Source organism: Pezoporus occidentalis, unplaced genomic scaffold, assembly GCF_034315485.1.
Source record: "Pezoporus occidentalis ecotype Australia unplaced genomic scaffold, CSIRO_AGI_Poc_V1 ctg1, whole genome shotgun sequence".
In the NCBI taxonomy this organism is placed as follows: Eukaryota; Metazoa; Chordata; class Aves; order Psittaciformes; family Psittacidae; genus Pezoporus; species Pezoporus occidentalis.
In genome coordinates, this window is record NW_026912778.1 from 11,525,949 (window position 1) to 11,549,472 (window position 23,524).

General features: G+C 38.3%; 1 protein-coding gene across 13 annotated transcripts in view; it reads right to left on the reverse strand.

Annotated features, from left to right (window-relative positions):
• SORBS2 (sorbin and SH3 domain containing 2) overlaps nucleotides 1-23,524 on the reverse strand; it is a 149,210-nt gene that overhangs the window by 116,201 nt on the left and 9,485 nt on the right. For all 13 annotated transcript variants that reach the window (XM_062633063.1, XM_062633129.1, XM_062633350.1 and 10 more), the window contains exon 2: nucleotides 12,255-12,379. The gene's annotated coding sequence lies outside the window, so the exon portion shown is untranslated. The remainder of the gene's footprint in view (nucleotides 1-12,254; nucleotides 12,380-23,524) is intronic.

The following is a 23,524-nucleotide window of genomic DNA, read 5'->3' on the forward strand; positions in this document are numbered from 1 at the left end:
TCACCTTCTTAATTGGTGTAGCAACTTTTTATGAAATCAGGTTACAAGTTATCACTGAAATGAGCTGCATTCGAAGTACTGCAGAAGTACTTACACTCTGTGAAGCCAGATTTACTGATAAAAATTTAACACTATTAGGATCAATTACTTTTGAAACATAAGCAAAAAATTTGGAAGAAAAGGGAAGATTCAGATATTGCTTTGGCAGGGGGGAAAAATAAAAAGTAACTGTAGCAGGTTAAAAATAAAAAATAAACCACCAAACAAAACAATCTACAACCCACTACCAAAACCCCACCCTCTCCACACCCTCCCCCCACCCCAACACTCTGGGACTAATCAAAAGTCATTAACAACTTCAGGTGAGAGGGATTCCATAGCCCAAGAATAGCGAAGACCCTTGCCTCCAAGTTACTGGGTCTCTCTACAGAGACATTTCATCTCTCCATGAAATGCGCTTGTCCTAGGTCATCCAGACATGTGCAAATGAAGTGACAAGGCATGCCCCACCACTATGGCATGCAGATCCATGTGCCAGCCATGAAGCACCTCATGCAGTACCCTGCCCCACAGTGCAGAAAAAGCCTCTCTGATTTAAGAAGCCCTGGTAGTGATGTCCAGATAGCAAAACATACAAGAAATCTTTTTTGCATAGCTGCAAGGTTTCACGTTGCGTACTTCACATGGTTGCTTGGGCCCAGGCAAATGTGGTATTCTCTGCATGACAGTCATGGTGGCATATACTGTATAACAGTGATTTCTTTGAATCTTCAAGTTATCTGTCCTTTATGAAGTAAAAGTAAAAAAAGTTTTATCTAGGCCATATAGTGGCATGCATGGAAGTAACTCAGGCTAACTTTTGGCAAGGACAGTTACCTTCCTCTCTGTTTATGGAAAGAGACCAACAAAGCTTTCTTCAGAGGGCAACTGGGGGCAAACATCAGAACCTGCCTGGCCTTTTGACAACATTGTTCTTTCACACATTAAAGCAGCCACTGAGAACAGCCCAAGTAGGCTACAGTTATCATTTGTTAATACCACCCTTATCTTCTGCTATAAAAGTTAACAGTTTGAAGTATTTTAAAAATGCTACTGGAATCTGAGTTTTATTACTCAGGAAGCAGATTCTGTTAAACTACATCTGTGAGGATTTTTACAATGAACACTCCATGGAATATACAGATAGTTAAGACTACACATCTGAAGTTTTGCAAGTCATCAAGTCTGAAGGCTGTGAACAAAACAGTAATTTTCCCATCTCCTACAAAGGCTACCAAGGACAAGTTACCCAGTCCTAAAGTTGGTCCAACTCAATCTAGGATCCTGCCTTCACCACGAGAGAGGTGAATATCTTTTCATTGCCACTTCTGCTCCCCATGTGTCAGGTCTACTGATCACTTGCTGTGGGGTTATCTACTGGTCCAAACAAGAACTAATCCTGCAACTAAGACCATAACCTGACACCTGTTTTTGCATGTACATTTTCAATTAGATGACTGTTATACTGACTTAAACATTATTGTGAAAATGCAGGAACAGTTGGCCTGAAGTCCATACGGACTTCAAATGCAAGCCAGTCATTTTCAAAGACTAACAGTTTGTTATATCTCTAGCCTAATGTGTTTAATTACACGACTGAAAACAAGCAACTAGTCAGACAAGCTTGTCTGAGACCTTGGTATCAGCTGTCAACTTAGTATTTCTGTCTAGGTCAGAAGACCTTCACCATTCCAAATTGCTGGCAAGTCAAGGAAGCCTAACAATGACAACTGATTAGTCACATAAGTTGCTTCACACAGTAATATAGCACTGAATAATTTTGACAGTTTCCTTTAATCTTCTAAATGATACCATCTCCTGCCAGAATATCCTAATATTTTTTTTTTCTAATAAAATGTTCTATAGGTTGCAGCTTCAAACAAATAATAATAAAGGAGAAAAATTCTGCTCTTAGCTATACAACCGTTATGCTGCTCTAGACACTGACTTCAATAATATTCCTACTGCTCTGTAACAACAGAAGGATATTAGGACATAGACACAAAGGTGAATGAAGGTATTCAAATAAGACCCTTGGGTGACATGGTCTAGTGTGAGGTATCCCTGCCCATGGCAGGGGGGTTGGAACTAGATAATCTTAAGGTTCTTTCCAACACTAACTGTTCTATGATTCTATGATAAATTCTGACAGTAGAACAGGGACAAACAGCATTACTCAGCCATACTCAGAAGGAAAATTCAGCCAGCACTTCCAAAGAAGAATGGTCTGTCCATTTATTACAAAAGGATAGTAGGAAGTCCAAAACAGTAACAGTTTTAAAATCTCTTTTCATCATTGGTATTGACTGAAGATGTGGTATTGCTTCGTTAAAGCTACTCCCAGACTCTAAAATAACAAGAAACCTGACAAGTTACCAAATAAGGTCCAGTCTAAAAAGTAACTTGAAATTAAGTTGCAGAGTTAGCAGTAAGGAACGAATTCAAGTATGCTGCCTGGTCGAAATGGAACAAATTCCTCCCAAAGACAATTCCAATTCCTAGTATTAAGTATCTGCCAATGTGAATGGGAACCTGACTGAAAACTAAATATTAACTAATGTAGGGTCAGTTTTTCTAGACTACTGGGGTACCCACAACACAATACACAAACATGACAGAAAACTGGAATTACTGCACCTGCAAGAATCAAGTAATTGAAAGGTTTAATTGACAAAGTCTACTTTACAACTGTGTCCCTATTCATCCAAGTATCCCTGAAGCATCTGACAAATTTCTTCACAGCTGAAATACCATGTCCACCATAAGGTTAAAACCCCCTTATTTTCAGAAAAGTAAATTCAATCACAATTAAAGCTGTCCCTCTGTGCTGCATCTGGTGTGTGTCTGTGTGTGAGTCACTCCAAAGCTTTCAAGCTGACAGGCAGAACATCAGCACAGAAAAACAGATGACTGTACCAGAGGTCATAAATGAAGTTCACCCTTTCAGGCAATGAAATTGCATCCTGGCAATTAATGAGCAGAATACTTGACAGTACCATGACAGTGCAGGTTAGTATTTTCTAGGGTAGGCTTCCATTACAGAAATGGATTATGGCAAAATTAAAGATCATTTAGTACAAAGCCTCAAATGTTCTAAGAAACATCCCCTGCCATAAGGGCAGCTAAAGTTTCCTACAGTCTTGATCAACGTTCACCCTACTCCACAAGCTCACTGATGTGAAGCAAGTGTGTCAAAACACACTGAAGTACAGGACAGAGTTTTTCCTCAAGATTGACTCAGTTTTTAATAAAGATTTAACAGTTCTTATAGGACTGTCTTGTTACAAATATGTTTATTTCTAAAGAGTCTGAATCCACCTTATCATGATTTAACCCCAGCCAGCAACTAAGCCCCACACAGCCACTCACTCCCCCAGGTGGGATGGGGAAGAGAATTGGAAGACTAAAAGTGAGAAAACCCATAGGTTGAGATAAAGACTGTTTAAGAGGTAACACAAAAGCAGGGCACACAAGCAGAGCAAAACAAGAAATTTTTTCCACCACTTCCTGCAGGAAAGCAGGGCTCCATCACATGTAATATTTTTGGGAAGGCAAAACACCATCACTCTAAACTTCTTCCCCCAGCTTTATATGCTGAGCATGATACTATATGGTATGGAATATGCATTTGGTCAGCTGGGGTCAGCTGTCCCAGCTGTGTCCCCTCCCAGCTTCTTGTGCACCCCCAGCCTGCTCGCTGGTGGGGTGGTGTGAGGAGCACAAAAGGCCTTGACTTTGCGTAAGCACTGCTCAGCAATAGTTAAAACATCCCTATGTTATCAACACTGTTTCCAGCACAAATCCAAAACATAGCCCCATAGTAGCTACTACAAAGAAAATTATCCTATCAAAGCCAGCACATGCCTTTGATAACAAATACATGTAATTTTTAGCATGTTTCAGCAAAAAGATTTAGCACTTGTCAATTTTCCTTCACAGAGCAAAATTCATCAGATGAACAAAAAGAGCAGACATAGCTTCTAAAAAATTACCTGCTAATAAGCAATAACACTGTCAATTCTCTTCATCAGCCAGTTCAAGCAGTAGAGATAACACATATTTAGCCAAGTTTATAGTCTTTCCAACCACCCCTCCTGTGATAATCCCACAGTGGTAGAAAAGAACACCTAGCTAAGTACACTGCTGTCAAATGAAAGCTCTGGGATCCAGCTCCCTGCTCACCTGGTTCCACACCACCTTACCACATTTAATTAAAGCAGCTAACAGTAACATCTTTGTTAAAAGTCTCTATTAGAACAGCGTATTTTTCTTGGTTACAAGAAAACCGTTTTTAACTACAATCTTAAGTAGGCAGGCACAGCAAATGCGAAAGTGAAGGAAATCCTTTAAATCATCAAAAGAATGCTAAACATTCTCACTGGCAGTTGAATTGCAAAAAGGCAATCATTAACAAGCAAAGATCTATTATAAGCTTTCTCAGCAGGTAATGTTCTTGTAACCCTGACTGAAACTGTCATTGAACATTGACCAGCAACAGTAATGTTGAGAGAAAATGATGAAACCAGCACTAAAGTTAGAATACTGACTTGCCTCTAGACCGGAAAAACCTAGAGACCTAATTTGACCTATCACAGCCCTCACTATGAACATAGACAAAGAATAAACACTGCAATATTCACCTGCAATATAAATGAGGAAATGCAGCCTGCATTTGAGTAACAATATTTTAGTAGTGGAAATATTCCTAAAGATAATCAGTAGTTAGAAAAAAAAGAATGATTTGGGGAAGATTTTTTTAGTTCTACATTTCACCCTCATGACTGATTTTTTATATTTCCTCTATTTGTCTAGCTATCATATCCATGGAATGATAAACACTGTCCAAACAGCTGAGCTTTCACCACATGCCCTCAAATACTTCTGTCTTGCTATGGCTCCAGCTAGTCAAGCTATTTTCAGCAAAGGTCATCAAGTTCTGTAGTCCATTAGAAAGCAAGAAAAACAGAAATTCCCAGTATTTGGGAATTTGGTTTTATACCTATTTGGTTTTATATTTATTGCAGCTGTTAAGGCATAATTATTCTAAAAAGATATTTGATAAGCAGCCTTAACTGAATTATCAAGATAAGCCCATTCTTATTGAGAAATAGATTATTTTTTTATCTATTTCTTTACAGCTTATTGTCCCTTTTTCCTCCTGTAAATCTATATCCAAGCTAAATCTATGCCCCAATTCAGAAATCAGGTAATTCTCATGCAGGTTGTTATGGTCAAATATAAGACTAAAAAATATCAAAAAAAATCTGGTTCAAAAAGAGGTTTTTATATTGCAGATTTTGAGGGATATCTACTTATTCTCCATACCCTGTACCTACACCTGTTGTGTGCAAGCCAGTGTGAAGCTTTACTCAATCACAATTAGTTCAACATACGTCTTCTAAATACACACTTGGATTTTGAAATGTAATTATGCCTCATATGTTGCCTAGAATAAAATAAAATGCTGTATTTATTCCACATAAAATGTTTGGAACGAATAGTAAAAATAAAGCCATCCTAGCTTTGCTTGATAAATATACCTTGGGCTGACCCTGTAGGGACAGGGAGAGAGAGTGTAGTTTTAAATTCCTTGCTTATTCCAGACACAGAAGAGGTCACGGCCAGACTGAAATACCATGAGGTCTTGTCTCAGGAGATACTGCTTTGCCAGCAGAGAAGTGCCTGTGTCAAAATGACTACAGCATTTAACTGACTTTGCATAGAGCAAATTGCTAAGCTTTTGCAAACTGTGTGTGATCATTACTTGCCTGGATTACACCAAAACTAGCAACCTAGGCCTATAATAATCACATAGTGATATCACGTATCATATAATATAGTCACATAGTCACTATAATAATCACACAATGACTTGCATCAGTGTGTGAAAGGCAATGGAAGAAGCTGTCAAAGATGACTGGAAAATTAAGGCTTGACACGTCATAGTTCATGTTAGTAGCACTGCTATATCTGAAGGGCCAAGCCAGCTACCATGGTCTAACCAGAATGCTCTTACAGTGAGCTTTGAGCTTGTTTTCTTATTTGTCCACTTGAACAAAGCAGGACAATGATTTTCATGGTTACACTACCAAGCTTGGTATTGATTATTAACACCAGTAGCTCTTGGTGCCAGGGCTATCATTACAGTTGGTATTGTCCAAAAAATGTCAATGCATTTCCATTAATGTAGAAGTGCATTTAGGAGATGTTACCATTATTGCTCACTGCACAACTTAATGAAAAGTTAATCCATGCAATCATTTCCCCCCCCCCCCCACTTGAAGAATTCCTACTCTGAATTTTCATTTTCAGAAAGGAATTTCCTCTGCTGCTAGCTGCAGAACAGAGCCTACCACTACTGTGCACGATAACACACTTAGATACAACTTCCATGTACTTAAAATTTTTCCTCTCTCTGAGGCAGAAAAATTACAAAAATTCCATCAATTCAATAAAACACCGATTATCATCCAATGCCTACTGTACTGCAATCAGAGGAGTCACTTATGAAGGATCCACGTTTTAGGATGTATTAAGTAGTTTAGAATAAAAATGATCTTTGTCCAGGTCAGTCTGGTGTGTCAGACAGTCAACAGACAAGTTATTAAATTCAACGAGTAAACATTTTGCAATAAGTAGCTCAACCAGTTGAGTCAAAGGTCTTTCAAAATTGCACTGTTGAGTTCCGTGGCCTGTAAAAGACTTACTCAAAGGAGCCCAGATTTCCATTGGAAACAGTTCTCCAACTCTAAACTCTATTGACAGGTTTTGTTCAAATTGTGATTAGAAGTCACCTTTTGGTTAATTTTAGCTGTTCTAACCATTCCTTATTACTACTATGTATATTTTAATATATATCTAGACACACTCAATTGCTTCTTGACCAATCATTTGGTTTTACAAGCAAGTATTTGGCACATCTTACTACAGAAATCGAGGCATTGTAAGTCATTTGGATGAGACATCCAAGATCACAGGAAGAAAGATCAACACCATGCTGACCTGCCACCTGTCACTTAAGTGTTTTGCTAGAAAACCACCATGCAGTCAGCTGGTACAAAGCAAGAAACTGCATAATTATTTCCAAGTCAATGAATTTATGTTTATCCTATTTACATAAAGGAGGAAAATCCAGACAGGGATGGGGAAGCCAGCATATAGCAAACTTTGCTAGCATATACAAACTTCATAGGACATCAAGTTCTGGACTTCGAAGCAATTCAGTATGGCCCATTTGCAAGGCATCTATATGTTCTTCAGGAACGCAGGAATGTTTGCCTACTTACAGTTTTTGAGTCTTTGAACTCAAGTTTTGTTTTGTTGTGTTTTTTTTGTGTTTTTGTTTGTTTGTTTTTGTTTTAAACGGGTAGCTGATGGTGCTTTCCAGAAGCATCACCCTTAAGACAGAATTGAATTCCAGTTCAAACAGTAGATTAAACTGTACCTCTGCTCAATTTTAAAAACCATCTCTCATTTCATGCAAGGCCATTCCTGTAAAATGCTTTTGTGAATGTATTACTGTCAGGTACTCTAAGAAGTACCAGTATGAAGTGGTGGTCAAGCTTTAAACATTCTGTTCTTATACTGCAAGTAAGCTTCTATGAACCTGCCTGCAGACGCAGTTAGGACAAACTTTCGGGAAGATTTTTCAAAAGCTTTCAGTATCAGTTTAGTTCTGTTTCCAGAAATCTAAGGTCATTTTTAATCACTGTCACAGGCAAAAGCAGAGTCTTTCAGTAAGTACATCAGAATGTCTCTAGACTTTAAACCATAGCATCTAAGATTTTTTGTTTAACTCACACATTTCTTATGCTCATTTTTAACAGTGTTGCATGAGTTTTATTTTCACTTTTAAACTGTTACTTTGGGCCTGAGCTGTAACATTCCAAAAATCAGCCATTATCTTCCCTTTTCAGCACTGGCAAGCTTTGCACAGGACCCAGAGGGGAACTAGAAACAAAATCTTGATTTTACATGATTTGGAGATCCAATGGACCTCTGACAGCAAATTTCAACAGCCTTTTTTTGGCTAACCATCACTGTGGAAAGATCAAGCAGCTAATTCTGTATGTTGAAGACTATGAAAACTATTACAAAATTCCTCCTACTGATAAGAACTTGACTGTACTGAAAGACTAAGTGTTATCAAGACTGAGGAACTGTCTCTCTAAGCCAACTGTCTCTTCACATCAGCAGCATAGTTTATATTCCCATTCTCATCTTCTTTGCTCCCTCCCATTCTCACCTCCTTTGCTCCCTTCTCTCCCAGGAAGTAAATAAAATAATAGCATCTTATTAGATACATACTATTTATCTCCTGTTCTAATTCTCTGGCTTTGGAGAAGAAATACAGTTCTGCTGCATCCAACTGAACCTCACCTCTTATTCACTTACATCTATTGGGATATAACACTCAAGTGAGTGAATCCTATACAAGTGCCTCACAGAGCATGTCTGAAGTTGAGAGGCTTCTTGCACACAGGAATTTGTTGTTCACACTTTTAGTTTTGAAAGGGTGCTACTGCATTTGTCACCTGTTGTTTTGACACAGACTAGGGAACATACGCATGTGAAGAGTCTCCTTTGCACCAGGTTAGTTCCTTGGAAAGATGCATTTATAGTAAATGATTTATTTTGGTGGGGGACAACAAAAAAAAACAAACAAACAAAAAACAAACAAACAAACAAAAAAAAAAATCAACCCAACCTTTGTGGAAAAAGTCATTAGCAGTCTCAAGAATGGAAGCAGCCTAAGTGCCCAAGTTGCCTCTAGCCATATAGATGACACAGCCTTCTAAACAGTGTTAAACATTTAGGGACATAAGGCACTAATGAAACATACAAATTCTTAAGAATCTAATGCACAGACATAAATGCAGCCTTACATACAAACGGAAGCAGTTAATGCCTTATGTGCACCACCTTGAAAACAGACAAAAGCACATTTCTTAGCTGTATGGTTAAGCAGTTACTTAGGAAGAGAGAGTGCATAAGCAAGCTTTTATCTCTGAAGTACAAGAGCACAGGTGAGTAAACAGGAATTTTTTTTTTTACTATGTACCATGCAACTTTATTACCAAATCGGTATTTTTCAAACTCTAACACAACTTAGAGACTCTGGAAATCCTGACAGTCCTTAGCTCATCTGGATCTATCAAAAAGTCAAGCAGAGCCTAAGCCCTGGAACCAATAAAGAGGCATTGCCATCTTTCATTACTGTAGTCTAGGAGGACATAAGGACTCCTCTAAAGCAGCTAGTTACACACAGAATCATATCACAAACATTTTCCAGAGCTATCCCCATTTGAGAATAGCACATGGCCAGGTTAAGTCCAGTGTAGATGCAACTCATAGGTCTCACATAAGAATACACATGCTCTCAGACCTATCTGGCATATCCCCAATCATCTGAGGCTAATGCAAGGAAGAGGCAACTGCATGATGGCCTTTCACTCAGCTTGATTTCCTCTATCACCAGGTACTTGCTCTGCAGCTTTCAAAACACCTCTTTTTTTTTTTTTTCCCTCCAGCATTTTTTCATATTAAACCCATGTGTTTCAACCTATTGCAATGATCTGTTGGTACAATCCTGACACTTTTGGGATTCTGCTTGTAGATCAGAATACCATTCAGAATCCCATACCATAAAACCCTGTTGCCATCAATAAGTGAATTGAACTTAAGACTACACAGTAAAAGCAACATTGACACACTGTGACTACTGAAACTAAATAGTGTATTAATTCAAGGCCTTTACCAGCATAAAGCTTTTGACAAGAAATCCAAGCTATCATGATCTACTGTTTCTCAAAGTAACAATGGTATTGACAAGAAGGAAACATTTTCTCAGGCACTCTGATCAAAAAAGCTTACATATACACTTCCCTCTGACCCCTCTACTTGAGCTTACAAAGACAGTAAGTAAAGCGCTTTTTTGTAATCTAAATTGTTCTGAGTGAGGCTTTATTCTTCAGAAAGAATTACAAACAATAGTGCTAGGCCATTACAGACTTGAGTTCCCTGGGACCACATCATGAAGTAAAATGAAAAATCCAAATAAGAAAGTTTATTTTTTTCAATGTATTTGACACTACATTTGGGAAGCACACAAAGACACCGTCGAAAGCAGAAACCTGCACAAAATGTTACCATTTGCTCCCCATGAATGCAGAGATATACTTAACTCAATGAAAGAAATCCCACTGTTCTCCTGAGATTTCCTCCCTTTAGCTGAATTCAGTGCCAAGTTCACTCAGCTAAAGATTGGGTTGTGTTAGCATGCCAGATACAAGTTCCTGCAAGTCAGGTCTGTTAACTCACTGACAAATTAAGTGCCAAGCAAAAACTTGGTCTTATATAGTAACTTCACATGAATAAGAAAATGACCATTCATAGAACAGCATTGGCCCCTACTTTATGCTTAATATATTTTCATACATTAATGTTTCACCTATTATGCAGCCTAATTTTGTGTAATTTTTCTTCTGTCTGTGTCGTTTGGACATGTTAAGGGATTACAAATTTCTACGCTGATCCAACAGCATGGCCTCTGAAGCTTCAGCTTCTTCTGAAGTGCATCTCAGGTGACAAGTTCTTTTTATATGAAAACCATCAATTAAGGTAAGTATTCACTTGAGTGTGGTCAAAAGTACAAGGACAGGGTGAGTGATCTACAGAACAAGGGAAGCAGCTTTATATGTGACAGCAAGGCAGGAACTGGGAAGATCTAAACCCAAGAAGAATATAATTTCATTAGAAGAGAATAAAGAACAGAAACTATGTAAATTTTAAAAAGGAGGCCTGGCACCAAAATTCCCATGGCTTCATATGGATACCTACATTACACTCTCAGTATCTGCTATTGTAAGGAAGAACAAGCAGAATTAAATCCATGATTCTCAAATATCAGTATAAAAAATTACTGCAAACATTGCAACTCAACCATAGTTTGGTTTACTTTTTCTGAAAAATGGTTGAAGAAAATTCCAGATTTTTTTTTTATTTTTTTACACAAAGAGATTTTTAAGAAAAAAATACATTATATGACATACACACATGAACTTCAGATTTTCTCTTTTTTCCAAAAATAAACTGGAAAGCCTCTTAATAATACTTAAATGAATTGCAAAGCCCTCACACAGCTTTTTTGTAAAAGCACTGATCTTTTTTTTTTCCCTATGAAAATAAAATGCATAACCACTGCTTTACATTAAATATACAACTACTTTTAAATATGCTGTAAGTTTTTAAGAGATTTTTGAAATAAATTAATGTTAGGTCTATAGCAGAGCCTGCAAAATGAACTATGCAGATTCAGGGCATGCAGTACATAAGACACAGCAATTGTGGTAAGCCAAAGTACCACAGCACATCCATGTGATCAGATGGACTAGGTATATATAGGCTGCCATTTAATGCCAGCCAACTGCTTAGAAAAGCCACAGCACTGAGCAAAAACTCTTTTGCTCTTCTGAGTTTTTTTCATCTTAATCACAATAAAGAATAAAAATAGAAGGCAGAGGATAAAACTTGGTTTTGTTTAGGTTGTACTCAGTTAACATGTCATAATCAAAGAAAACACGTATTTGCTTCAAAGCAGTACAATCAAAACCTGAAGAAATTTTGTAAGTAGCAGATATTTTAATGGAACTGTTACAGAATTGAATTATCAAAGACTACTGACAAGCATGCTTATTGTCCCATGAAATAGGCACATCACCAGGAAAATGATACCATTGCATCAGTAACATTAATCTATTTCATCTACACAAGATGAAACCAGCAAGCAATAAGACATGAGTGAATTCCCTGGAAAGTTTATTTTTAAACTTTGGATTGACACAAAAGATACTTTGCAATAGAAATTCTGAAGTTAAATCATTAAATTCTGAACATTCAAACAGGTACATTATTTCAGGACAGAACAATCACCAATTCTTCTTTAAAGCATTAAAAGATTTCTTCACAGCAAACTGAGAACAAAGTGCTACATAAACAGTTAAAACCCCACTTACACTTAAGTACCATACGGTGTCATAGGTACTACTTGAAGTATGTAAATGCAGCACAGTAATGCCTTCAGTACTTCATATGGTGCATGCAGCAAAACTACCAACAAACAGAAGCTGGTTTTCTCTGAACACTAATTAGAAACTCAAGAATGCAAGCCATAAGGGCAGAAAGAAAGACAAAACCTTAACAAAAGTATTTCTTACCAGACAGATGACTTTAGCTGTGTCTCAAATGCAGAGAAAGTAAATTTCTATAGATGTAGATCTTGTTTATTTAGCCCTTAATGAAGGTTTTTCTCAAGAAATTAATCGACTTCACATGCAAGAGTCTGCAAAAGAAAGGGAGAAAGAATCTGAGCTGCTGGCTGATGTTTTTTGTCAAAGAACATTTGAGCTATTTTCAGCAGCAATGGGCTTGCCTACAATCACAATGAAAATGCAATACAGAATAACCAGCCTCCCAATCCAAGCTAAAAAAAAAAAATAGAAAAAAATAAAAAGAAAAAAATAAATAATGAAATCCATAGCAAAAAAACATCGTTCATTGTCCAAATTTTTATTTAAAGCAACAGAAAGGTCTGAGAATAACCACTGTGGATGATGAATAAAAATACTGTTAAAAGGAAATCTGGGACCCTGAAGACCTGTAGCTCAGCATATGAACCACCAAGACTATTTTCATTTTTAAATAAAAAAAAAACACGTTTTGACTTTGGTTATCTCTGATGATGCTTCACCTTCTTTACACAAGGACTCATCTGGGATGAACGTACTTCTATTTGCATTTAAGTGCATCATATCTGGCTGGTATACACATCCAAGGACAGGAAAAATCACTTTACCAAGACTGAAGCAGTAATTTTCAGTTTGCATGTTAAGTTTCCAGTTTTGGCACTGGTGTTATTGTGGAAGCTTAATGACCTCAAGCTGCTTTTCTACCAGGGCCATTGAGTGACAAAGGTCTCTCTGCCCTTTCTGCCACATTCCCAAGCAGCCAGCTGACCCTCCCATAACGTAAAAATACCAGGAAATGTAAAAAAAGCAACAAAAATTAATGGCTGTAAGAAAAGACCAAAAAGCATCTTGAAGGGTACATATAAGCTAATTACTTTGAAGTTTCAGACAACACAGGTAAACTAAGTCAGTGGAAAACCACCACTGTTACTTAAGTTTTTGCAGCTTCTGGTACAGGAAAAAGCTTCCAAGATGTCTCTCTATGCATCTTCCCTCCATATAAATCTCAGCAATTCTGACAGATATAACTTTGCTTCACCAGAAAAATTTCTCACACATATCCATACTCTTAGACACTACCACTGAAAAACTTGATGCTTTTGTTCAAGGAAAAGTTGTAAGATTTGAAGTTACTCTCAACTCAAAACCTAAATTAGGCTGGTTGGAAAAAGTACAAAATTAAATTTCCAATCAAGTCCACCTAAGCACACTCATTTCAAAATGGCTTAGAATGCCACGGGTCACCTTAATTTCTGATTTATTTGTGAACAATAACTATTTGGAAGTTATACTGACACATGCCAAACACAGAGACAATTTACTAAACAATTAAAACAATCAAGCAATGCTCATTGTTAAAAACAAACACAAAAAGCATATCTGTTCCTCAAGACTCATTAAAATCATTAGCTATAATATACTGCTTAGAATGATTGAAAAAGCTGCTGAATGTGAAAACATAGCAAAAATTCTTTCTGGATTAGCTCAAAAGCATCCCTTCCACTTGATCCCATTAGTGTTACTGTCTTTAAAAGCAGCTACAACAAAAAACATTACCCCACAAACTGAATACCAGCTGGTTAAAGTAATCATTATTGCTGCTTCCTTTCCAATAGGTAGTTTAGGACTATTATTTTACCACAGAACCAGTTCCCAGAAGTTAAAAAGTTCAGTTTATATTTAACTTGAGATCCATGAACAAAGAGATTTAAAGACTCAAACAGCTTAAATTTCAGGCAACGTGTGAATTATAGCCATCTTGAGAGATGTCATGACCAGGTGGAACATGCAGTAGAGTTTGTAAATAAACACAAGACCTATATGTACCAAGATCATTAGCATCAGATGCTACATTACCTTGCTGTCTATAACACTTTCATCTGGTGGTTACAAGCTAAATCAACAAATACCTGTATGCCAAATACTAATACAACACAAATAAAAAAAATAGAAGAATGTGTTAAAATTATTATTAGCAGTATCAGTTTACTACTGAAGCAATATACTACACAACACTTTGCAGCATTTCTTTTCTGAAGCATTTTCTTAGAAGGGAGATTTACCATCAGTGCTTAACTCATTCTGGTACCTTGTTTCCTCATACACTCTCTGCAACTGTTTTCATGCAAATAAAACTTTACCTGTTAGTATTTATATTATTTACTAAACAGGACAGAAGTACTCTGTCAGCATATAATGAGATGTGCTTTAACTACTGAATAAAAATCGGATGATGTTTATCTACAGGAAACATTAGATAACATAAATATATACCATCTAGGTCTCAAAGAGATATATATCTGTATGTTTATTAGTAAACCAGACAAGTATGCCACGACTACCAAGATTATCACCTTATGCTTTTAAGAGAGTAATGATAATCATATCTCCCATTTTGTGGCCGTCTGCAACACTGAAATCAAGCATATAATTTCTTTAGTGGTAAATGCAATGCAATTCAACCAATGGCTGCTATTAAGCAATTCAAACATGATCAAGAAGTGTACAGATCACACTGCTAATGTAGGTACCTGGTGCGTATCTCAAAGATCTCTGTGACCAGATGCTACAGGACAGAATTCTGACAAACGAGAAGAAAGAATCTTGACAGATGAGAGATACAGAAAGCTGTTCAATGTGTTAATAGACAAAAGAGCTGCGTACCTGCTGCACTGCATATTTAACTACTGTCATTTTAGAATGACAGCATATATAACGATGATTAAAAATAGAGTTTTCTTGAGTTGGATATGTACAAAAGGTACCTTGGAAATTTTCTAGACCATCATTTGAAAAAGAACTGAAAAACCTTCAACATTAAAAAGCTCACATAAACAAATCTTGAATCGCAGTCTGTACATCTCATTGAAAAAGGTGGATCATCGATTGAAAAAACAAATTGACTCAGCTTTTGAATCCCCAAACTGCAAGAATATGTAGGCAGCCAAGTTACAGTGATAGTTACACCTGACACTTTTTCCTAACTCTGAAGAACACAGGTTACCTGAATGAACTACCCATGGTGATTATGTTGAACTACTTCAAAAATCCTCCCAGAGTGGCTACGAAACAGTCTTGCTCTTACATACAAATCTGTCCCAGCACACATGGCAATAGAATTTTTGGTCAAGTCATTTCAAGAAGTGTAAAATTACCTACATTCCTTTAGATGTTTTGGGGCTTCATAATTCCCATACTGTAGCTCTGGTTAGAGAATTCTCACCTTTAACAAAACTTTCAAAGATGAGTGAAGTTTGCTGACAGACATTTCTTAATTTCTCTGTTAGCACACTGGTTTCCTGCATAAGCAATTCTATTCTCCAGTATCTCAGTATATCTCAACATAGCTCTCCACATTCAAAAACAAGGGTGCTTCACCCTGCCAAATGAGGTTTTTTCCATCATTGCCTTCAAACAATTAATCGAGGATGGCCCACTTCACTAATATCATTAGGTAATAACAAAGTTATTAAACATTTTTCTCCAGGTTTGGGGTAAGAGCGTTTCACCACTATCTAACTCATTAGAAAAAGACTTGGTAACTGGGAAAGAAAACCGAAAAGAGGCAGCTTAGGATTATGGCTTTTTGGGCTTTAGAGTGCTTTCTGAGGAAAGAACTCAACAGCTGGCCAGGAGTTATAAGGCAATCTCTGATCCAGCAGAGTATCCAAGAAGCCTTCTGAATTTCTTACAGAGTGATAACTCACACATTTGAAAGACACAGATCAAGACATCAAGTATGAGGAATCATGCTCTCTCTTCATTAACATCAGCTGATTGTCCAAAATGGCAGATGTTTGATGAAGAGTTTCCTCTGCTGTTTGCTGTTCTCTAGAACAGTAGATCTGCATTCTCTTTAAAAGGCACCATCTGTCTTTAGCTATATTCAGTTCTCATTTTTTACTTTGTAATGTGTTAGGTCTGCTCACACCCAAGCGCAATAATTTTTTGTCTGATGATAGGGAAAAGAAAAAAAAAAAAAAAAAAAAAAAAGGTAAGTCTGAAATCCCTAGTCAGGTTATTGTGAAAGACGGTCTGTAAATAAGCAGCTCTGCCATTGCAGTAAGATGAGTTTACCAGACAACTTAAAATTTGCTTTTCAGGAATCTTGATATATTTAAGAACTTTTACAAAACCTACAAAGCATCACTGACTGTCTTTATGGCTTGATGTTTCTGAAGATGTAAAAGGCTTTCATATAGAGTCAGCATCTATGAATTTGTGACCTTCTTTATGTTCCTTAGAGATACAATACAGTAAACCCTACACAATTTAAGATGCTTATAAAGACAATACAACTCTGGAAAAGTAATCTGTTTTCTAAATGAAAGCTGGAAAGACAGCTAGGACCAGATTTTCTGCCAGTCACCTCTAGCAAAACTTAACTGAATTTATTGCTGCATATTTAGTTTGATATCTAAGGACTCAAACCCAACAATTTGTCAGTCACTGAAATGGTTATATTTTTTAATATGTTTAATACCAGCATTATATAATATAGAATGTTTTAAAATTACAATACCTTTAACTGAACACCAAACAAATACATTAAGATATAGGGAGAGTCTCAAGCCTGAAGTGAAATCAGTTGCATTTAAAAACCCCAACTACCAAAAGCATATTACCTAAATATTTAGAGCTGCTTGGTCATCTGTTGTAACCAGTTACAACAGTCACGCCAATTTCATAGAACTGGCAGCAAACCAGGTAAGTGCTCCCCTAATGATGTGAAAAGCAAATACATTCACTGCAGCTATTACTATGAAACTGGACCAAGAGAATCATACGCCTGCTAAGAGCCCTATTTTGCCAGTAAAACTAACTTCCTCTGTACCAAGAGTAAACAGTTACAAATGTAAGAGGAAATAAATATGAAAAGACCTTTACAGGAAATGGAGAACAGAAGATTATTGTTTTTCTCCCACTTGATACACACCCCTAGTCCATTGTTTCAAGACCTTTGTACAAGGTTATTTGTCTTTCAGACTCATTTTCTGCTAGAATGTGTTGAACTACTGTGTAAGGTTGTGTTTGGGGTCTTTTGTTGGGTGGGAGGAAAGGGTGCTTGGGGGCGTTAGGGAGTAGGGTTTCCCTGAAGGCCTAAACCTCAGACATGTAAACAATCTAGGACTCTAAAACCTGCAGTGCTCATTGTAACCTGCAATGCCCATTGTAACCTGCAAGGCCCATTGTAACCTGCCAACTCAAACAACAGCTTCTGTTGAACAACTTGCTCAAAAGGATTTCTGACTTCAAATCCAAAGTGACTACCTTTAAAATACCTATTTTACATATAACCAAATTCCTAAGCATCTATATGTCTTTTAACATGTTATAACAAGTTCCCAATTACCTAAAATTCTCTTTCTGGACCAAGCAAGCAGTGTCATACCTTGATGACAGTCTTACCTTTGGTGACAGTTGTCATATACAAACTTGTGTTTTATCAACTTTGTATCTGTGACACAAACATCTGTGAGATGTTCTCAGGTTATTTCCACTCTTCATAAAATCCATGCGCCATGGTTTAAGCCCAGCCAGTAACTCAGAACCACGCAGCCACTTGCTCACTCCCTCCCTTTCCTCCTCCCAACTCCCAGAGGGATGGGGAGGAGAATCAAAAGAATGTAACTCCCACAGGTTGAGATAAGAACAGTCCAGTAACTAAGGTACAACACAAAACCATTACTGCTACCACCAATAATAATGATGAGGGAAATAACAAGGGAAGAGAACACAACCACTCACCACCCGTCGACTGATACCCAGTCTGACCCGAGCAGTGATCTAACCCATCCGGGTAACTGCCCCCAGTTCTACATCCTAGGCATGATGTGCTGTGGTATGGAATACCTCTTTGGTCAGTTTGGGTCAGGTGTCCTGTCCCTGCTTCCTCCCGCCTTCCCCTCATCCCTGGCAGAGCATGAGGCTCACAAAGTCCTTGGTCAGAGTAAACATTACTGAGCAGCAACTAAAAACATCGGTGTTATCAGCGCTGTTCCCAGGCTGAAAGTCAAAAACACAGCACTGCACCAGCTACTAAGAAGGAGAAAAATTGACTGCTACTGCTGAACCCAGGAAACCATGGAAAATGGTGTTAATCCACCACATTTTATTTTTTTAAAAAGCATTGTTCTGATGGTAGTTAGAACATCTGCCATAGACACGGAAAACCTGGATTAAATTTCAAGAAGGATTTACAGCTGCATCTCCCACTTTGCCGGCATGGAATACTAAGCATCAAGCTACTGTCTGGTTTTTTGAGGACAGTGGCCCATCTTTCATAGAGTACTTATACACTTCATGTGGCTCACAGAGCAAAAGCCTGACTCTCTCTAGCTTAATAAAGAGAATTTACCTAGGAGAAAGGAAAATTTTAGTGACTGCCTCTCTTCCTGTTAGTGTGAAATATTAACACCTGAACAATTTACTATGAAATACTAACACCTTCTGACAGTTGGCCATAGACAAGACTGTGCCCCCTTCACAAGTAAGAATTGCCATTACTAGACTCTCATACCATGCATGCTCCTGTGCACAGCTGCTGCTGTCAGTCTCAGTTATCCTGTCTGTGCAAAGCAATAGAAATGCACAGAAGAAACACAAGTTCCAGTTCCTTCCTTTCACTTCACACAGATTTATGTTACAGAGCACACAAGGACTAATGCCATTCTGCTCTTTCTTAAACCACCAGATTATGGCCAGGCCAGCTTTACACCTCCGCATTCTGTATTGAGTTTCTGTTCCAATTACCATGACTAAATCCACAAAGGAATTTAGGCCTCTCAATAATTAACACAATGGTGTTCAGCCAATTTGCTAAGCTGCCAATTTAGTAAAGAAGAAATAAGGGACCAATATGAAAAACAGTCCTTAGCTTTACCAACCAACTAATTTCAACATTTTCTGCTACTTGTAGCATAGATGGTAGGGGACAGTGTAACTACTGCAAGTAAAACTTTCAGGCACTGAACCCCAGGGTAAAGACAATGATAGCTGTCACCTCAACTGAGTACAAAACCTCTTCCTAGATATTAAACAACAGGTAAAAGTACTGCAGAGAACTATTTTTCCTTAAATGTTCCTTCAGTCAGTTTAGCCATTTTGCTACTATAATCCACTTAACTAAAAACACAAGCTGAAGACATAAAGCAACTGTGCAAAGCTTCAAAGGCTTTCAGCTACAGTTAGATAACACTTACACGTTTTGGAATACAATCTAATACTGACAGAGTTTGATTTTTTCTGACTCCCCCCCCCCCCAAGAGACTTATCGCAAAGGCAGTACCTGGTTTTCAGCAAGAAAATACTTGCATTTGGGTTTCCTACCTCTAATAGCAATGCAGCACATTAATATAAAAACAGCTGAAGTCAGCCAAAGATCACTGAGATACAATTGCTCCACCAAACTCTCAGTCTGCCACTCACGGTTTTACACAGTCATGACAGTTACCAGTCCTTCAGGCTGCAAAGAAGGGCTACAAGCAACACAAGAATAGCAGAAAAGAGAGTTACTGCCTCCATCAGTACAGGGTGCTGAAAGCAGATCCATTGTGGGACCAATATCCTCACTAAGACCATAGGCATCATGAACACCTTTGTCAATGACATTACTGAATATATCCCTGGAAAGGAATGTTATCTAGCACATCACAAGGAAAGCTTGACCATCAGCTCCTGAGGTGTGGACCTGCACACACTAGGAGCTGCCTAGAGAGCTGGCTAAGCATGCCAAACCTGAGGGCACCACGGCAATCAGGCAAATACAGCCGCTCCAAGATCTAAAGTGTAATTTTTCCCAAGGCCTTGGAGGTGGATGAAAAACTGGATATGAGCTGGTAATGTGTGCTCACAGCCCAGAAGGCAAACTGTGTCTTGGGCTGCAACAAAAGAAACATGGCCAACAGGTCAAGGGAGCTAATTACTCTGGTGAAACATCACCAGGAGTACAATGTCCAGCTCTGGAGTCCTCAGCACAGGAAAGACATGGACCTGTTGGAGTGGGTCCAGAGGAGAGCCACAAAAATGATCAGAGGGATGAAACACCTCTCCTATGAAGACAGCCTGAAAGAAATGAGGTTGCTTAGCCTTTAGAAGAGAAACTTCAAGAGAGACTTGATTGTGGCTTTTCAATACTTACAGGGGCTTAAAAGAAAGATGGGGACAAACCTTTTAGAAGGGTCTGTTGTGACAGGATAAAGGGTTATGGTTTTAAACTGAAAGAGGGTAAAATCAGACTAGATATAAGAATTTTTTTTTTTTTTTTCCCTTTTTCTTTTTTACAATGAGGGTGGTGAGCCACTGGAATAGGTTGCCCAGAGAGATGGTAGATGCTCCACCCCTGGAAGTATTCAAGGTCAGGTTGGACAGGGCTTTAAGCAACCTGGTCTAGTTGAAGATGTGCCTGCTCACTGCAGAGGAGCTGGACTAAAGACCTTTTAAGGTGCCTTCCGGCCCAAATCATTCTACGATTCTATCTGCATAACAATTGGGCAGAATCTGAAGTGAACTTGAAGTCTCCTCATGACCACATAACTTTTACCTCAAACCACACATTCCTATGCCTTCACAAAAGCTGTATCTATAGACTGTTTCTGAAGAGATTTTTGACGGGATAGCAGTGACAGGCTAGTTATTCATCAAGGGTGTGAAAAGAGATCTGGCTACAAACCAAGCCAAGTCAACCTGTAGGAAGTCACTAACCATTCTGGCTTTGGGCAGTATCAGAGTCAGTTCTCCTACGATCCTTCATATCATCAAAGAGAAGTGATCTCCAGGTCATTTTGTTTATCTGCTTCTTAACAGCAGAATAAACAGTAAGCGTATCATTCGTGACAGACATTTCACAAGCCTGTTTCAGAAGGCATCCAGCAAAGATATCCCACCTTCTTTAGACACTACAGTACTTCATTATTTGTGCTAGTATTTTTTTCCTAGCTCTAACCAAAGTGTCCTTTCCTGTAATTTAAGCTTGAAATTTAACAGTTCAGATGATACAGATATACAGAATCAAGCTCAAATTCCAAACATACTCAAAAAGTCAAAGTAGGACCACAGCTGCCCAACTGCCAGCCTACACCTTTTTTTACATTGCATTGCACTGCACACAGACAGCACAACTGTAAGGACTCACCATAGAAGTTCACCTGAAACTGGTCAGAGCAATATCATCATTGGATGTATACAGATGGATGTCATTATATAGCAGCATGCTCATACCGTCCTGAAAGCCTAAAACCACAGTATCTTGTTAACTGCATACACTTGATTCAGAATTATTCAAGAAAGTTTCATTCCCTGGAGAACTTGTACCTGTATTTTTGGATTTGAAAATCTTGACATTCCAATTGCAGTATTGTTGAAACTTGTGCTTTCCAAATAAACCAAACTGTTGTAACTTTAAGGAAGATAAGTTAAATGCCGAAGAAAGGGAATGATACAGCAGCAGAAAGCTGCTAAAAAAATGTTTCCTTTTTTGGTAGCAGCAAATCACCTGGGCAATCCCCCTTCTGCAGTATGATGCATCATGATTTACATCATTATTTACAGTATGATGCATCACGATGATCATTCATAAGGGTGATTGGGGGGCTGGAGCACCTCCTGTATGAAGACAGGCTGAGAAAGTTGGGGCTGTTCAGCCTGGAGAAGAGAAGGCTGCATGGAGACCTCAGAGCAGCCTTCCAGTATCTGAAGGGGGACTATAAGGATGCTGGGAAGGGACTCTTCATTAGGGACTGTAGTGACAGGACAAGGGGTAACAGGTTAAAACTTAAACAGGGTAAGTTGAAATTAGATATAAGGAAGAAGTTCTTTACTGTAAGGGTGGTGAGGCACTGGAATGGGTCGCCCAAGGAAGCTGTGAATGCTCCAGCCCTGGAAGTGTTCAAGGCCGGGTTGGATAGAGTCTTGGGTGACACGGTTTAGTGGGAGGTGTCCCTGCCCATGGCACTGGGGTTGGAACTAGATGATTTAAGGTCCTTTCCAACCCTAACCATTCTATGATTCTATGCTTAACAGGAAGTCCCTGAAGCAGAAAACTGATACCTTCCTGTTCAAATCTCTTTATTCCTGAAGATCGTAATCTCCCCAGGTCCTCACACTGGTAGGTTGGAAGGAAAGGAAGACTTGGCTTCTAGGAATTTCATCAGCTTCCAGAGGTGAAGTTACAGCACAATGCCAACATACCCTAGAGAATACTTTGCACCCAAATTAGCCCTATGCCACTTGGAGAACAGCTCAGGAAATCAGTGCTGTGCTTTCATTTGTTTTGCCTTCTTGTTAACAGAAGCACTCTAGTATGTAGTCATTTATCATGAACTACTTCAGCTAAGTGAAAACAAGAGCTCTGTACAGTTTTTGCTATTCATGTTCTCTATAGTACCACTAATTGCAGAACAGGCTATTAGTCTGAAACACTTGTCCGAGTTATATTCATGCTTTTCCTAGACAGGGAAAGACAAGTTGATATTTGCTGTGTTTAAGGCAACAGAGGATGTTACAGTTGTATTGCCAGGTAATTGCTCTATGTTGACTTATCTGCAGGCCAGAACTACTTTTTCCAGCTAACAGGACTAGACCCTCCTTTAAGTGGCAAGTACAGCAATGGCAAGACAGAAGTCACTGTGGATGACATTACTGAAAGGATTTTTAGCGATTTCCTATTTCTCCTCACTAGTACACTTTCATTACTGCTCAGAGAACATCATTAATTAATAAAGAATCCATAACTGTAAGCGTGTTTTCCACCAAAGGTTTTCTCCCTGCATAGAAAAACTGTTCCACAAGTAAGATGGTCTGCAGATGCAATTCTAAAATAACACTTCCTGGCTATCTTCATTTTTGGTAGCCAGTATGACACATGATGAAGGGCTACCCACACTTTTCAAGAGATGCAGATTAGACTTACAAAAATCAGGCCTTTTAAGATATCCCAATTCATATAACAGAGGCCAGTGACAATGAGGCAGGTGGAGAGAAAAATATTCTCAAACAGCAACAAAAGTGATAGTTGGAACAATACAACTCTATGTACTTTGTACACTGGCTAAAGGAAGCAGCACCTGTATCTATACCATAAACCTAAACCTATGGCAGTTGAAATTACACAGAAGGCAGCTTGAAAGGCAGAAATAAAACCATCACAATTACATTCAGGAAGATCTTAAGATATGCAAGAACTGGAAGTCAAAGGTAATCCAATTTGGAGTAGTTATGTCATTTTATATCCCTGAAGTTTT